At 39.7% G+C, this 18,405-nt stretch overlaps 1 pseudogene; it reads left to right on the top strand.

The window, feature by feature from the left end:
- Positions 1-15,979: 15,979 nt before the first annotated feature.
- On the top strand, positions 15,980-17,633 carry LOC117797444 (annotated as a pseudogene).
- Positions 17,634-18,405: the final 772 nt, after the last annotated feature.

Genomic DNA, 18,405 nt, shown 5'->3' with positions numbered 1-18,405 from the left:
AATATAATAAAATAAAATAAAAAAAAAAAAAGAAAAAAAAAAATAGTAGGGGACCTCAACACTCCACTATCAGCAATAGAGCACCAGAGAACAAAGCCAACATAGAAATAAGAGCTTTGAATGCCATACTCAACGAGTTGGACCTCAAAATATATATAGAACACTACACCCCAGAACCAAAGAATACTCATTTTATTCTAATGCCCATGGGACATTCTCAAGACTAGACCATGTTCTGGGTCACAAAACAGGTCTCAACCGATACCAAAAGACTGAAATTATTCCCTGCATATTCTCAGAACACAATGCTCTGAANCTCAAGACTAGACCATGTTCTGGGTCACAAAACAGGTCTCAACCGATACCAAAAGACTGAAATTATTCCCTGCATATTCTCAGAACACAATGCTCTGAAACTCAAACTCAACCACAAGGAAAAATTTGGAAGAAAATCAAGCACTTGGAGTCTAAGACCATCCTGCTCTGGAATGATTCGATAAACCAGGAAATCAAAAATCAATTTAAACAATTTATGGAGAACAACAAGAATGAAAACACACGGTCCAAAACTTATGGGATACTGCAAAGGCAGTCCTACAGGGAAAATACATAGCCATCCAAGCCTCACTCAAAAGAATAGAAAAATCTAAAATGCGGTTTTTATATTCTCACCTCAAGAAGCTGGAACAGCAACAAAGGGACAGACATAATCCATGTGCGAGGAAGAAGTTGACCAAGATTAGAGCAGAAATCAGAAATTAGAAACCAGGAGTACAGTAGAGCAGGTCAACAGAACTAGAAGCTGGTTCTTTGAGAGAATTAATAAAATTGAAAGACCACTGGAAAGACTTATCCAAAAAAATAGAGAAAGGACCCAAATTAATAAAGTTATGAATGAAAAGGGAGAGGTCACAACCAACACCAATGAAATTGAAAGGATTTTTAGAAACTTTTATCAATAGCTTTATGCCAATAAATTAAGCAATCTGGAAGAGATGGAGGCCTTCCTGGAAACCTATAAACTACCAAGACTGAAACAGGAAGAAATTGATTTTTTAAACAGGCCAATTAATTATGAAGAGATTGAGTCAGGGATAAACAACCTTCCAAAAAACTAAACCCCAGGCCCAGACGGTTTTCCTGGGGAATTCTACCAAACATTCAAAGAGGAAATAATACCTATTCTCCTAAAGCTATTTCAAAAAATAGAAACAGAAGGAAAGCTACCAAAGTCATTCTATGAGGCCAATATTACCTTGATCCTCAAACCAGGCAAAGACCCCATCAAAAAGGAGAATTACAGACCAATTTCTCTAAGGAATATGGATGCCAAAATCCTCAACATGATCCGGGCTAATAGAATCCAACAGTACACTAAAAGGCTTATCCATCATGATGAAGTGGGATTCATCCCTGGGATGAAAGGGTGGTTCAACATTCGCAAATCAATCAGTGTCATAGATTTCATCCAGAAAAAAATATTCAAAAATCATATGATTCTCTCAATAGATGCAGAAAAAGCATTTGACAAAATACAGCATCCTTCCCTGATTAAAACCCTTCAGAGTGTAGGGATAGAGGGTACATTCCTCAATCTCATAAAAATCATCTATGAAAAGCCTACAGCAAATATCATTCTCAATGGGGAAAAGCTGGAAGCCTTTCCCTTAAGATCAGGAACACAACAAGGATGCCCACTCTCACCATTATTATTCAACATTGTACTAGAGGTCCTTGCAACAGCAATCAGAAAACAAAAAAGGATAAAAGGTATCCAAATCGGCAAAGAAGAAGTCAAACTGTCTCTCTTCGCAGATGACATGATACTCTATATGGAAAACCCAAAAGAATCCACTCCCAAAGTATTAGAAGTCATAGAGCCATTCAGTAATGTGACGGGATACAAAATCAATGCTCAGAAATCAGTTGCATTTCTATACACGAATAATGAGACTGAAGAAAGAGAAATTAGGGAAGCTATCCAATTTAAAATAGCACCAAAATCCATACATTACCTTGGAATTAACTTAACCAGAGACGTAAATGATCTATATTCTAGAAACTATAAACCACTCTTGAAAGACATTGAAGAAGACACAAAAAGATGGAAAAATATTCCATGCTCATGGATTGGAAGAATTAACATAGTTAAAATGTCCATGCTACGCAGAGCAATCTCCACTTTCAATGCTTTCCCGATCAAAATACTGAGGACATTTTTCAATGAAATGGAACAAATAGTCCTTAAATTTGTATGGAACCAGCAAAGGCCCCGAATCTCCAAGGAACTGTTGAAAAGGAAACACAAAGCTGGGGGCATCACAATGCCAGATTTTGAGCTGTACTACAAAGCTGTGATCACAAAGACAGCATGGTACTGGCACAAAAACAGACACATCGACCAATGGAACAGAATAGAGAACCCAGAAATGGACCCTCGGCTCTTTGGGCAACTAATCTTTGATAAAGCAGGAAAAAATATCTGGTGGAAAAAAGACAGTCTCTTCAATAAATGGTGCTGGGGAAATTGGACAGCTACATGCAAAAGAATGAAACTTGACCACTCTCTCACACCATACACAAAGATAAACTCCAAATGGATGAAAGACCTCGATGTGAGACAGGAATCCTTCAAAATCCTAGAGGAGAACATAGGCAGCAACCTCTATGACATCGGCCAAAGCAACCTTTTTCATGACACATCTCCAAAGGCAAGAGAAACAAAAGATAAAATGAACTCGTGGGACATCATCAAGATAAAAAGCTTATGCACAGCCAATGAATCAGTCAAAAAAACTTAGAGGCAGCCCACGGAATGGGAGAATATATTAGCAAATGTCACTACAGATAAAAGACTGGTATTCAAAATCTACAAAGAACTTCTGAAACTCAATAAGCGAGAAACAAATAAATCGTAAAATGGGCAGAAGATATGAACAGACACTTTTCCAATGATGACATACAAATGGCTAACAGACACATGAAAAAATGTTCAAAATCATTAGCCATCAGGGAAATTCAAATCAAAACCACACTAAGATACCACCTTACGGCAGTTAGAATGGCAAAAATTGAGAAGGCAAGAAACAACAATTGCTGGAGAGGATATGGAAAATGGGGATCCCTCCTACATTGTTGGTGGGAATGCAAGTTGGTACAGCCACTCTGGAAAACAGTGTGGAGGTCCCTTAAAATGTTAAAAATTGAGCTACCCTATGACCCAGCCATTGCACTACTGGGTGTTTACCCCAAAGATACAGACGTAGTAAAGTGAAGGGCCATATGCACCGCAATGTTCATAGCAGCATTGTCCACAATAGCTAAATTGTGGAAGGAACCGAGATGCCCTTCAATAGATGACTGGATTAAGAAGTTGTGGTCCACGGATGTGAGGGCGATCTGGCTGCGACATCTGTCACCCCATTGATCGCCAGGGTTGATTCGGCTGATCTGGCTGGCTAGGCGGGTGTCCCCTTCCTCCCTCACCGCTCCATGTGCGTCCCTCCCGAAGCTGCGCGCTCGGTCGAAGAGGACGACCATCCCCGATAGAGGAGGACCGGTCTTCGGTCAAGGGTATACGAGTAGCTGCGCTCCCCTGCTAGAACCTCCAAACAAGCTCTCAAGGTCCATTTGTAGGAGAACGTAGGGTAGTCAAGCTTCCAAGACTCCAGACACATCCAAATNAAACAAGCTCTCAAGAAGTTGTGGTCCATATATACAATGGAATATTACTCAGCTGTCAGAAAGAACGCGTTCTCAACATTTGCTGCAACATGGACGGCACTGGAGGAGATAATGCTAAGTGAAATAAGTCAAGCAGAGAAAGACAATTATCATATGATTTCTCTCATCTATGGAACATAAGAACTAGGAGGATGGGTAGGGGAAGAAATTGATAAAGAAAGGGGGGGTAATCAGAAGGGGATGAAGCATGAGAGACTATGGACTCTGAGAAACAAACTGAGGGCTTCAGAGGGGAGGGTGGTGGGGGATTGGGATAGACTGGTGATGGGTAATAAGGAGGGCACATATTGTATGGTGCACTGGGTGTTATACGCAAGTAATGAATCATCGAACTTTACATCAAAAACTAGGGATGTACTGTATAGTGACTAACATAATATAATAAAAAAGGAAAATATGCATGGTATGATCTCCATATTTTTGTACTTGTTGAGGGCTGATTTGTGACCCAGTATGTGATCTATTCTGGAGAATGTTCCGTGTGCACTCAAAAAGACTGTATCTGCTGCTTTAGAATGAAATGTTCTGAATATACCTGTTAAGTCCATCTGGTCCAATAGTCATTCAAAGCCATTGTTTCCTTGCTGATTTTCTCCTGAGATGATCTGTGCATTGCTGTAAGTTTGGTGTTAAAGTCCCCTACTATTATATTATTATCAATGAATTTCTTTAAGTTTGTTATTAATTTATTTATACATTTGTGTGCTCCCAAGTTGGGGGCATAAATATTTACAACTGTTAGATCTTCTTGATGAATAGACCCCTTCATTATGATAAAATGCCCTTCTTCATCTCTTGTTACAGTCTTTGGTTTAAAGATCTCATTTGTCTGCTATAAGTATGGCTACTCTGGCTTTCTTTGACATCCATTAGCATGATAGATGGTTCTCCATCCCCTCACTTTCAATCTGCAGGTGTCTTTAGGTCTGCAATGAATCTCCTGTATGCAACATATAGATGGGCCTTGTTTTCTTATCCATTCCAATACCCCATGTCTTTTTAAAAAATTCTTTATTTAACTTCAATTTAGTTAACATATCCTGTATTATTAGTTACTGGTATAGAATTTAGTGATTCATCAGTTGCATATAACACTCAATGCTCATTATATCAAGCTCCCACCTTAATGACCATTACCCAGTTACCCCTTCCCCCCACCCACCACCCCTCCAGCAACCCTCAGTTTGTTTCCTAGAGTTCAGCATCTCTTATGGTTTGCCTTCTTCTCTGTTTTCATCTAATTTTATGTTTCCTTCTCTTCCACTATGTTCATCTGCTTTGTTTCTTAAATTCTATATATGAGTGAAATTATATGGTATTTGTCTTTCTCCACCCCTATGTCTTTTGATTGGAGAATTTAGTCCATTTACATTCAGAGTGGTTATTGATAGATATTAATTTAGTGCCATTGTGTTACATGTAATTTAGTGTTTCTGGTGTTGTTCTCTATTCCTTTCAAGTCTTTGTTGCTTTTGGTCTTTCTTTCCCACTCAAGGAGTCCCTTTAATATTTCCTGCAGGGCTGGTTTAATGGTCACAAACTCCTTTAGTTTTTGTTTGTCTGGGAAATCCTTTCTCTCTCCTATTCTGAATGATAGCCTTGCTGGATAAAATATTCTTGGCTGCATAGTTTTCACATTCAGCACATTGAATATATCCTGCCAGTATCTTCTATCCTGTCAAGTTTCTGTGGACAGATCTGCTGTGAACCTGAGTTGTCTTCTCTTGTAGGTTCCCTTTGCTGCTTTTGGGATTCTTTTGTTGTCTCTGTATTTTGTGAATTTGACTATACTATGTCTTGGTATCGGCCGGGTTTTGTTGAATTTGATGGGAGTTCTCTGTGCCTTTTGGATTTCAATGTGTGTTTCCTTCCCCAGATTAGGGAAGTTTTCAGCTATAATTTGCTCAAATAAACCTTCTGCCCCCTTTTCCCTCTCTTCCTCTTCTGGGACTCCTATGATACTAATGTTAGTACACTTTAAGGAGTTGCTGATTTCCTTAAGTCTACATTCGTGATCCAATACTTTTCTTTCCCTCTTCCTTTTAGCTTCATTATTTTCCATAATTTTATCTTCTATATCACTGATTCATTCCTCTGCTTTGTCCAACTTTGTTACCATTGCAACCAGTCAGTTTTGTATCTTGGTTATAGCAGTTTTTTATTTTGGCCTGACTAGTTTTTAGTCTTTTATCTCTGTAATAAAGGATTTTCCAGTGTCTCCTATGCTTTTCTCAAACCCAGCTAGTATCCTTATGATTGTTGTTTTAAATTCTGGTTCAAGCATCTTACTTACAGCTGTTTGGATCAAATCCCTGGATGTGATTTCTTCCAGTTCTTTCTTTTGGGGTGAATTCCTCCATCTTGTCATTTTGTCTAGATCACTGTTTTTTTAATGTATGTATTAGGAAAGCCTGTTATAGTCCTGCTCCTGAGATTAATGGCTCTATTAAGAAGAAGTCCTATACTGTCTGGGGCCTGGTGCTCAGGGAATGTTTCAGAGTGTGCACTCTGCTGTTGTGTTTTGGCTGTTCCTTTCCTCAGGTCAGTCCTCTGAAGAATTTCTCCTTGCCCACAGTGAAGAGTGTTTGAACCTTGTCCACTCTGTGGGAAGGTTTTAACTATGTGTGTTTTGGTCTGCTTGTTAAAAGAAGCTAGATTCTATTTCCCCTAGAGCTGAAGCTTTGCAGCATTCTGTGATCAATAGACTTGGTGTATTCAAGGGGTTTGTGTTCATGTTCTGGAGGATGGGCTTGCTGTGCTGCTTCTCAATCAGGCTTGCCCTTCTAAAAATGCCACCTGCAGGGCACAGTAGGGTGGGACTTGGTGTAAGTGTCTCCAACCTCCACTGGGGGGTGCTGTGTTGCTCACTGAAGTTTATCAGTGCTGATGGGGAAGGAGAAAATGGCCTTGGCCTGCTCTCTCACCCCCTGAGTGGGGAATTCATGCCCACCACTCTTCAGGAAGCCCTCACACAAGAGCAAACAATCTCTCCTCTTGTGTCTCTGGTTTCCATCAAATTCCTGCCTTCACCCTATTTCCAAGCTGTCTGCCTCCCAGGAGGCATAATACTCCTGTGTTTTATCGCAGGTGCATGGCTGGGTTTCAAAACTCCAAATTTCCAGTGCAGTGCAGACCTGCACTTATCCTCTGGGGGAGGGTCTTGCTGCTGTGGCTGGTGCCAGTTTGTCCCAGAAAAGCAGTTGCAAGGTTGAAAAGTTGTTCAGAGTTTAAGGTAAAGTGCAGCAAAATCCAGCAACAAAGTTTGCTGCCCTCAGCAGATGTCTCTGTTCCTATGCTAATGAACAGGGCAGCACATTGTTGCCCAGCTCTTTTGTCCCCAGAGAGCCTTGCCATCTCTCCCAAGTGCACTTCAAGAAGAATTGTTTCTCCCCTTTTGGCCCAGGGGATCCTCAGACCACACTGTCCACTCCTTGGCCTCCAACTCCTTCCCCACCAGAGCACCACTAAGCCTGCCAGGTACAACCCTGGCAACGGTAGGGACTTCTAAAACTTCAGACTTTGAGCCCCTCTCCTTTCCCAGTCAATGGTTTTGGGAAAGAGTTTTTCTTGCATAATCCCCTGCATGCTGCTTTCTCTCTCTCTCCCTCTTTCTCTCTCTCTCTCTCCTCTTTCCATGATCAGGGCTCCCTCCCCTCCACAGCACCTGCAATTCTTTTCTACCCCTAATCAACTCTCTGCAGCTCCTACCTTCCACAATGTGGCCATTTTTCTCCCTCTAGATACACACTTTGTTCTCTCAGTCCTCAGATCAATTTCTTGGTTGTTCAGAATGCTTTGATATTTATCTGGCTGTGTTCAAGGGATGAGGCAAGTGTAGGGTCCCCCTACTATTTCAACATCTTAACTCTTCCTTCCCACTGCATTTCTATTACTGTCATTTTGTAAAAGTTTTTTTATTGAAATATAATTAATGTACAATGTTATATTAACTTTAGGTATATAATATAATGATGCAACAATTCTATACATTATTCAGTACTCATCAGTATAAGTGTACTCTTAATCCCCTTCACCTATTTCACACATCCCCCCACCCACCTCCTCTCACACAACCACCAGTTTGTTCTTTGTATTAAGAGTCTGTTTTTTGGTCTCTTTTTTGTTTGTTTTATTTCTTAAATTTCAGATATGAGTGAAATCATATGGTATTTTTCTTCTCTGAATGACTTATTTTGTCTAGCATTATATTCCCTAAATCCATCTCTGTTGTTGCAAATGGCAAGCTTTCATTCTTTTTATGGCTGAATAATATTCCATGTATCCATTTATCCATTGACAGTGTCCTTTATAAAAGGTTTTAGTATCTTGTAGGGAGCCTACCTCTCCCCATTATTGCCCAGCTTTTCCAGAACATTCTTTGATGTTATTGCCTGTTTATTTTCTCAGTAATATTTTAGAAGTCATCCAGAAGAATAAAGACTGGAACACAGGCTCAGGGCTTTCTTCTATGTTCTTCTTCCCTTAGGTGCTCAATAAGCATTTGTTAATTGAATAAAAGAGAAAAGAAAGTCACAGCATGGCGTTTGATTGCTGAAAGATGTCAAAGTATAAACAAGCTTATATCTGCTTTCCCACACCACTGACACTTCCAAAAGACACTTAGAATTTAGGTAATGTACTTGAGAAATGATGCTCTGCTGTTGGAAGAATATTATTTGCTCATGAAACTGAAGAAATATTCTTTGAGCACCTACTATGTCCCAAACATTGCTCCAGACATGAGGGTAGAGCAAATGAACAAGACAAAAATAAAATAAAAAATGAATATATTATATACACCAAATAAATACATATATAAAAATAAATAACAAAATTGGGACTCCTGGGGGGCTCATTCTGTTAAGCATCTGACTCTTGATTTCAGTTCAGGTCATGATCTCAGGGTTGTGAGACTGAGTGAGCCCCGCATCGGGCTCAGTGCTGAGCATGAAGCCTGCTTCAGATTCTCTCTCTCCTTCTCCCTCTGCCCTTCCTCCTGCTTGCACTCTCAGTCTCTCTCTCTCTCTCAAAAAAAATAACAAAGCCTAAAATAAATATATAAGAAATAAACAAATAACTATATAAAATAAATAATAAATATAAAATATAACATCAGTTTGATAATACATGCTCTAAAGTAAAGTAAATTAGAGGAAGGACATAGGGAGCAACTGGGGTGGGGATAACACTAAAAGGGACAAAAAAGTCTTCTTTGAGGCATTATCTTTGAGCTAAAATCTGAATGGTGAGAAGAGGCAGGCATGGGAAAAGCATTTTAGTCAGAGGGAACAGGAAGCATAAATATTCTTTGTCAGGAATAACCTCTATGTTCAAAGAAGAAAAAGATAGATATTGTGATTAGAGTCTCATGGACGAGAGACTAGTAGCAGATGTTGTTTAGGTCTGGGTCCCTCTTTGGCCCACAAACTCCCTTAGTGCTCAGCTTCTCCATGGTAAACTTGTTGGGCTTGAGTGAAGAAGGTCCTGAGGGAAGGGCTGATTTTTCTCATGTTCATAAATGATCCAAGCCACATTGCATGACAAGTGTCATGACTAGCCCTTTCAGGCTAATGTTTGCAAGTCATCATCCGGTGGAGTTATTGACTTGGAACTATCAGGCCTACAATCCAAGAGCTTTTCCTATGCTTTAGGAGAGGTAGAATCCAGAGTTGCTCTTTAAGAGGAGTGGGATTTCACCTCTACCCCAATTGTTTCTTTGAGCTAGATAAAAGGAAAATGGAACTAGTAGTAACTGTTGTGTTCAGAGTGACTGGTTATCAGCTACCCCTAGTCTTTGAGAAGTCTTCAGATCTCAGAGTTGGTTCCCTCCCTATCAAAAGAGAAATCTCCCACATAAGAGCATTATGCAAACAAGTAAATATCTTCCATTAGTAAAAAAAAAATGCAATGCAAGTATCTACAAAAATTCTATTTGTGAAAATCTGTTAGAACACAACTCAATAGGACCTGCATTCAGATATACCAGTTGGCACTACGAGCACACTGCTTCAGAGTTTACAAAACACTTCCAATCCCATTACAATAAATCCATGAGATAGAGAGCATTTGCCTCTGTATTGCTCAGAATATAATAGGTTATGCTGAGGTAACAAACAATCCCAGAATTTCAGTAACTTTACACCAATGAAAGTATATATTTTTACTCATTCTATGTATTTATTGCTGGTCAGTAGAAGACTCTGGTCCATGTCATCTTCACACAGAAACCCAAGGAAATGGAAGCACTACCATTTGAAATGTTGTCTAGTAGCAGGGGCAAGAAAGGACAGAGAATCACACGATCTCTTAAATCCTTCCACCCTAAAGTGACACACATCACTTCTGCTCATATTGCATTGGTGAGAGGAAGTCAGTGAGCCATATTTAACTTTAAGATGACAAAGAAGTATAATATTCCTGTATTACTGAAAGTAGAAAAGAAATGAAGAGTAATGAACAGTAGTAATTTCCATCACAGCCTCATATTATAACTACGAAAGCCAAGACTCAGAAGAATGACATGTTGCAGGAAGCAGTTTGGAATTGTGGACCAAACTTGCAATAAATGATTTTTGGCTATTGTTACTAAGAGACAGAATTGCTTTTGGTTGAAGGAAGATTCTCAGAGGTTGAGAATATGAGAATACAGGCTTTGAAGCCAGACAGTCTTGGGTTCAAACCCCAAATTGTGCCACTTACTAGTAGAGTACTTTAAATAGGTGGCATCACTTCTCTAAGCTTCCATTTCCTCATGTATAAAATGGGGATGAAGAGTTAAAAGGAAATCTTGCAGTGTTGATTGATGATTTGAATTTATTGGAGTTAATATGAATAAAGTGCCTGAGCCCAAACTCAGTTATTCTAACCCCAGATTTACTCCCTTTGCCTGTCCTAGGTATGCCAAAATGTGGAAATCCCGTGGAGCAATTCCTAGTTCGATTCTTGTCTGGCTTTTTATTTCCCATTGTGACACGTGAATAGGTGACAGTATGAGAAAGGAAAAGGAAAACTTGAGATAAGAAGAAAGGTCTTTTTTACCATGAGTTCAGAAATGCATTTGTATACCCTGTTCCCTCTTTTTACAATGCCTTCTCCTGTCTCCTTTGTCCAGTCGACCCCTACTTATCCATCAAGACTTAGGTCAATTTAACCATTTTTCTGGGAAGTGCTCTAAGAGTTCCTCATGCTAAATTTAATGTGCCTTCTCTAAACCCATCGTCCCCAAACACTTCATGCCTAGGTCTTTCTTAATAATGTAATGCCTTGTGTTTGGCATACAAATGCTTAGTAAATGTGTATCCAAGGAATGAATGTGATCATTGCACAACATACAAGTACTTTGTTGTTTTTTTTCTGTCTAGCCTAATTTCTCTCTATCCATCCCCTTATCCTGCTCCACCTATCCCCAACCCACCACCCCAAAACACACACTTGCTGTTCCAGAAATACTACACTGTTTATAGACTTTGGAATCCCTCAAACTCTCTAGGTCTCCATCTTTGCATCTCTGCATGGCATGTTTTCTTACCACCTTGCAACCTCTTAATCATCTTTTAGCAAAAGCTGAAGGTATATGTATATATATATATATAGTTTGGAGCATGGGCTCTGAAACCAGGCTGCCTGATTTTAAATTCCAGCTCTGGTTATTAGCTATGTGACCTCAGGCAAACTATCAACTTCTCTGGGTTTCTACTTCCCCATGTATAAAATAGAGCTAATAAAAATACCTACCTAATAGTATGTTATGGAGATTAAATGAATTAATACATTTAAATTGTTTATAAGCGTAGCTTGTACATTGTAACCTCTATATAAGTGCTTGCTGTTATCATTTAGATCATAGCACAAACACTACCTCCTTTGTCTAAACTGGGGTCACAAATGGGTAGCTTGTAGGCTACGTTTTATTAGGACCACATGGTATTTACATTTTTTTTATTACAATACCCTCCAGTTTAGTGCAAACTCCAGTACTCCCTGTATTCACCTGTTTGATTCATTTGCTTGGTCCTGGAAGCTTTGGGTTTGCAATCTTAAGTAAGCACTTCTCTTTTCTCACTGCCTCAAACAGAGTTCTACAGGCTTAGTGCCTACCTCCATTAAAGCAATTCTACTGCCTTCTGATTGTTTTCTTTTTTTAAGATTTTATTTATTTGAGAGAGAGGCAGAGAGAGAGAGAGTACACAAGCAGGGGGAGAAGCAGAGGGAGAGGAAGAAGCAGACTCACTGCTGAGCAAGGAGCCCAATGTGGGGTTTGATCCCAGGACCCTGGAATCATGACCGGAGCTGAAGACAGAGGCTTAACTGACTGAGCCACCCAGGCATCCCTGTTTTCTTATTTGAGTCTTTACTGTGGGCCTTTTGAATATAAGGACAGTGATCTCAGTGTTGCTAGTACCTAGAATGGCACCTTACACAAAGAAGTGCTCAATAAATACTTTTTGAATAACTTACTGAATGAAATGAAATGAATATTTGAGCTATCCCCTACTGTCAATTAGAACAGGCCTGTGGAGAGGGCTTTTCTAGCAGGCAAGCCTAAACTTTATAAACCATCTACAGAGAGCTTTCTGTTCCTGGCTGGGAGATTTAAAGAGTTCTCTTTAACCCCTTTCCTCCAAGGCCACATCTTCTCTGAGAGTCATTAATGCGATCAAACTAATGGGGCTAAGCTACAAAGGCAAAAGAAGGAAAATACAGCATGACTCCCTTTGCCTTTGTATGTAATTTGGAAGTTGTCAGGATAAGACTTGAAGTCTCCTAAAAGGAAAAGGCATGCCGCCTTTTTTGAACATAACAAGATCAAGGTTTGCACAAAATTGTCTCAAAACTATATTCCATCTTTAGAAGTGACAAATTGTTTCTTCTAAGTTAAGAAAATGGGAGTGTATTCATATGTCAATTGGTTAGGACCCTAGGTAGGGTGTGTAACACAGGGCACAAGAAGTTTAAAGGAGAGCAGGCTTCTTAGATTTCCTCTACTCTGTTCTTGGCAAATGTACCTTTGAATAGGTGAATACACATCTGGGAGTAGTAGGAATGGATATCATGCATTCCCTGGCAGCAACAGTGTGATCCAGTGGAAAGATCACCAGGTTTGGAGTCAGACAAAGCTGGGTTGGAGTCTATGACAAAGGGACTTTAAGATGGCAGCAATAATAACCATTTTATGGTATCCATGTCCCTGTGTAATCCCTTCCCCTCAGGTGGGGATATAACCTATAATTTGCTCCTAACCAGTAGAATATGGCAAATGTAATGGGATGTCACTGTCATGATTACATTATGTTATATATGACACCATCTTGCTAGCAGACTCACTCCCTCTCCCCTTGCTGGCTTTGAAGAACAAGCTGCCATGAGTCCTACAACCACAAGGAACTGAATGCTACCAACAATCACATGAGTGTAGAAGCAGATTGTTCCTTAGTTGAGCCTCCAGATGAGAACCCAACCCTGACCAACACACTGATTGCAGCCTTGCAAGACCCAAAGCAGAGGACTCACCTAAACAATGTCCAGACTTCTGACAAAAGAAATTGAGAGATAAGAAATATGCGGTGTTACAAGCAGCTAAGTTTGTGGTAATTTGTTGTGCAGCATAGAAAACTAATACACAGTCCTAGCTCCACCACTCACTGACTGTGTGACTCTAAGCATAGGCCTTTCCTTCTCTTTGCCCCAATTTGCTCATTTATAAAATAGGAAATGATGGCCATGCAAATTCTTGCCCTGCCTCCCTTCCAGGGTTACTTTAGAATCCATGAGTGCGGAAGCTCTTTGTAAATCATGAAGCATTGTACAAATGTGAAGAATAACTGTTATTTTTCTTTCCAGACTCCCCAGGGCCTGGCAGCTCAACCAAGTAACTTTGGAAAAAGAGAAGATGGGACAACCAAAAAACACCAATGGCTTTAAAACTGACACTGGCTTGACAGACCCATGTTGGAACGTATGATTTTAGGAAGAACAATCCCTGTAAACAGATTGAAACATCTCAACCTGTTTGGAAGACATTCTGACTAGATTCTTAAGGTGTCTGACTCCTTTGGTCTCAGACTACCCAGCAGCCCAGTGCAATGTCACATCCCTTTTCTCTCTACCCAGGTTCCAAATACTCACTTTACAGAAGTCAGCTCCAAAAGCCATTGTCCGATCCTCATTACTCCTGGGTCACTCACTGCCCAAGGCCATGGGCATTATATGATGACTTACAGCTCCTACCAGGTAGAGCAGAAGGCTGCTGAAAACTGAGGAAGGGTTGAGATTCTTTCAAAACAGACCAGCAGTTCATATGGCCACTCCCAGGTCTCTCTTGTGACCATGAGCTATGGAAAAATGTTTGCTGCGTGCTAGGGGCACTAGGCCACACATACAGTTTGATCACCTAGCCTGTTCTTCCTTGAAATAGCAGAAATGTAAGTATTGGGCAGCCACCTATTTGGAGACTCTGCTTGAATCCCATTCTGCTACATAGCTTGGCATAATGCATGGCATTCAAAGTTCTATATGATCTGACCCCTGCCTACCTCTTCTCAGTCCTCCTTCCAGACATCTTTGGGCTCCTCCCTAAACACTGGTTTAGGGCCTTCCCTTAGTCATTGGCACTGCATCATAGAACAGAGAAACTACCACCACCACCAACAGCAACAATGATAATTAATAATAATAATAATAATAATAATAATTAATAATAGTATCTAATACTTATGTGCTGGGCAACTTTCTAAGTTTATTGCATATATTAATGAATTCAGTCATCACCATGACAATCCTATTACCAGTACTGATATTATCATATCATTTTACGGATGAGGATTGTACTGTGATTTGAACCCATATATGTTGAGTATGAAAACTATGCATTTAATCATCAAGCTATGCTTTGTTTTGGCTTACTTCTTTATCTCTTCCTATGTGTTACTTATGAGCAGCAATTTTATGCCCAGGGCCTAGTACAGTGCTTGGCTCATAATAGTGCTTAATAAATGTTTATTGGGTGAGTGAAAAAAATATGCAGTGAAAAGAGCACAGAATTTGGAATCAGAAAGCCTAGTGTCCAGCCTAGTATCTACCATCTGACAATTTTTGTGGCGTTTGGTGAGTGAGTCAACCTTTCTAAGCCCAAATAGCGTATATACTATTTATATGTGTGGGCTCTGGAGCCATGCTGCCTATGCTCTAGATAAGGCACCACCACTGTTTTTTTTTTTTTACAAGGGTCAATAAATACTACATTTAATTATGTTCCCCTTAAAATCTATACTTAAGGTGTATATCATTCAACTCCTTGGGTAATCATGAAGTTTTCCTCAAATATAACAACAAAAGAATTACAACATTTCTTCAATTTCATCATATAGGCACAGTATGGAAGACCCCCTTCTTCAGTGCAGACATCCTCAGGAGCTTGGAGTTCAGCAGGTACAGGACATCGCTGCACCTGGGCTCACAGGTCAGCCAGTCTGTCAGTCCTCAGGTTAAGTTTCAGTAGGCTCCTGCACACAGGGTGCCCGGCTAGGCCTGGAGCACTGGGGGGCTGCAGGTGGGAAGGGCCAGCCATGCCCCGTGGCTGAGCATATCAGTACAGTGAAGGACACGAGGCATCAGAGCATGTCTGGTGGGTCTGAGGACCTACCACTTCCCACGTGAGCAGGTGCCAGAGCACCGCAAAGTCAGTGGGTGGATCTATGACCTTGGGCAAATCTCTTATCTTTTCTGGGCCTTAGTTTCCTAATCTAAAATTAGGATAATTGTAATAAAGTTACAGGGCTGTTGTGAGGGAAATATGAGTTAATACAGGCATACCTCATTTTATTGCACTTTGCAAATATTGTGTTTTGTTTTTTTTTTTTTTACAAATTGAAGGTTTTTTGGCAACTCTGCTTTGAACAAGTCTATTTGCATCATTTTTCCAATAGCATTTGCTCATTTTATGTCTCTGTATAATATTTTGGTAATTCTCACAATATTTCAAAGTTTTTCATTATTATTATATTTCTATGGTGATCTGTAATCAGTTATCTTTGATGTTACTATTGTAATCATTTTGGGATGCCATGAACCACACCCATATAAAACGGCAAATTTAATCCATAAGTGTGTTTTCTGACTGCTCTGCCAACTGGCTGCCCACCACCCCCATCTCAGCTTCATTTCTCTCCCTTTACTCAGGCTTCCCTATTCCCTGAGGCACAACAATATTGAAATTAGGCCAAATAATAACCCTACCATGGCCTCCAAGTGTTCAAGTGAGAGGAAGAGTCACATGTCTCACTTTATATCAAAACCTAGCAGTTATTAAGCTTAGTGAGGAAGACATGTTGAAAGCTGAGATAGGCTGAAAGCTAAACTGCTTGTGCCAAACAGCCAAGTTATGAATGCAAAGGAAAAGTTCTTGAAGGAATTTAAAAGTGCTACTCCAGTGAATACATGAATGATAAGAAAGTGAAACAGCCTGATGGCTAATATGGAGAAAGTTTCAGGAGTTTGGATAGATCAAATCAGCCACAATCATCCCTTAAGTGAAGGCCTAATCCAGAGCAAGGCCCTAACTCTCTTCAATTCTGTGAAGGCTGAGAGAGGTGAGGAAGCTACAGAAGAAAAGTTTGAAGCTAGCAGAGGCTGGTTCATGAGATTTAGGGAAAGAAGCCATCTCTATAACAGAAAAATAAGGTGAAGCAGCAAGTTCTGATATAGAAGCAACAAGGTATACAGAAGATCTAGCTAAGATAATTAATGAAGGTGGCTAAACTAAACAACAGGTTTTCAGTGTAGATGAAACAGCCTTCTATTGGAAGAAGAGGCCATCTAGGACTTTCATAGCTGGATAGGAGAAATCCACCTCTGGCATCAAAGGACAGGCTGACTCCCTTATTAGGGGCTAATGCAACTGGTGACTTTAAGTTGAAGCCAATGCTCATTTACTATGCTGGAAATCCTAGGACCCTTAAGAATTATGCTAAATCCACTCTGCCTCTGCTCTATAAATGGAACAATAAAACTTGGATGACAGCACATCTTTTTATAACATGGTTTACTGAATATTTTATGCCCATTGTTGAGAACTGCTGCTCAGTAAAAAAGAATTCTTTCAAAATATTACTGCTTATTGACAATGCACCTGGTCACCAAAGAGCTCTGATGAAGATGTACAATGAGGTTAATGTTGTTTTCATGCCTGCTAACACAACATCCATTCTGCAGCCCATGGATCAAGGAGTAATTTTGACTTTCAAGTCTTATTATTTAAGAAATACAGTTTGTAAGGTTATAATTGCCATAGGTGGTGATTCTTCTGATGGATCTGGGCAAATTAAATTGAAAACCTTCTGGAAAGGATTCACCATTCTGGATGCCATTAAAGACATTTGTGATTCATGAGAAGAGGTCAAAATAACAACATTAACAGGAGTTTAGATGAAGTTGTTTCCAACCCTCATAGATGACTTTGAGGGTTCAAGACTTCAATGAAGGAAGTAACTGCAGATGTGGTGGAAATAACAGGAGAACTAGAATTAGAAGTGGAGCCTGAAGATGTAACTGCATTGCTACAATCTCAATAAAACTTACTGCTTCTTATGGATGAGCAGAGAAAGTGGTTTATTGAAGTGGATCCACTCCTTGTGAATTGTTGAAATGACAACAAATTATTTAGAATATTATATAAATTTAGTTGATAAAGCAGTGGCAGGGTTTGAGGGAAGTTCTGTGAGTAAAATGCTATCAAAGAACATCACATACTACCGAAAGGATTGATGTAGCAAATTTCATTGTTGTCTTTTTTAAGAACTTGCCACAGCCAACCCAACCTTCAGCAACCACCCCTGCTCAGTCAGCAGCCATCAACATCAAGGTGAGACCCTCCACCAACAAAAAGATTATGATTCATTGAAGTCCAGATGATGATTAGAATTTTTAGCAATAAAGTATTTATGAATTAAGGTATGAATATTTTTAGACATAATGCTACTGCATACTTAATAGACTACAGTATCATGTAAAATAACTTTATATGAACTGGGAAACAAAAAGAATCATTTGACTTACTTATTGAGATATTCATGTTATTGCAGTGGTCTGGAACAAAACCTGCAATATCTCTGTGGTATACCTGTAAATACATAGTGCTTAGAACACTATCTGGGACATAGCAAGTGGTTGATGAATGTTAGTCATTAATGTTATTATTATGCTTTAATATTTTTATACAAAAATGGAGATAAGAATATTTATCTCATCAGGTTGTCACGAGGATCAAATGAGGCAAAAGATGTGGAGATGCCTTGCCATCTTAACAGCAGTGTAGATGCTAAAACTAAACTTAGAAAATATCCCAAATCACTTTGTGCAAGCCTTGAAGCTCAGGTTCCATGTAACTTAGCTTCACATTCACAGGTAAGCAACAACTCCTCAGAAGCTTAAAGTTTCTGGGGTTTGCCCTGCCAGTGTCAAGAGTCCCAAGATTGCTAGACCATGTGTGAGCACAGTGTTCTATAAATAGACTCTTCCCTTATGCAGACTGTGGGCTACAAAGTCTGCTGATGTCTTCTATTTACCCTTGTGATGGCCCAGGAGCTGGTCTGGGTTTGGCAAAAAGAGTCCCAGGGTAGAGAAAGAAGCTAGACTAGATCAACTGATGTGGCAAGGAGAAAAAAA

Source organism: Ailuropoda melanoleuca, chromosome X (genome assembly GCF_002007445.2).
Source record: "Ailuropoda melanoleuca isolate Jingjing chromosome X, ASM200744v2, whole genome shotgun sequence".
Lineage (NCBI taxonomy): Eukaryota > Metazoa > Chordata > Mammalia > Carnivora > Ursidae > Ailuropoda > Ailuropoda melanoleuca.
Note: the sequence above shows the minus strand (reverse complement) of the source record. Positions and strands in the feature narration are given on the sequence as shown.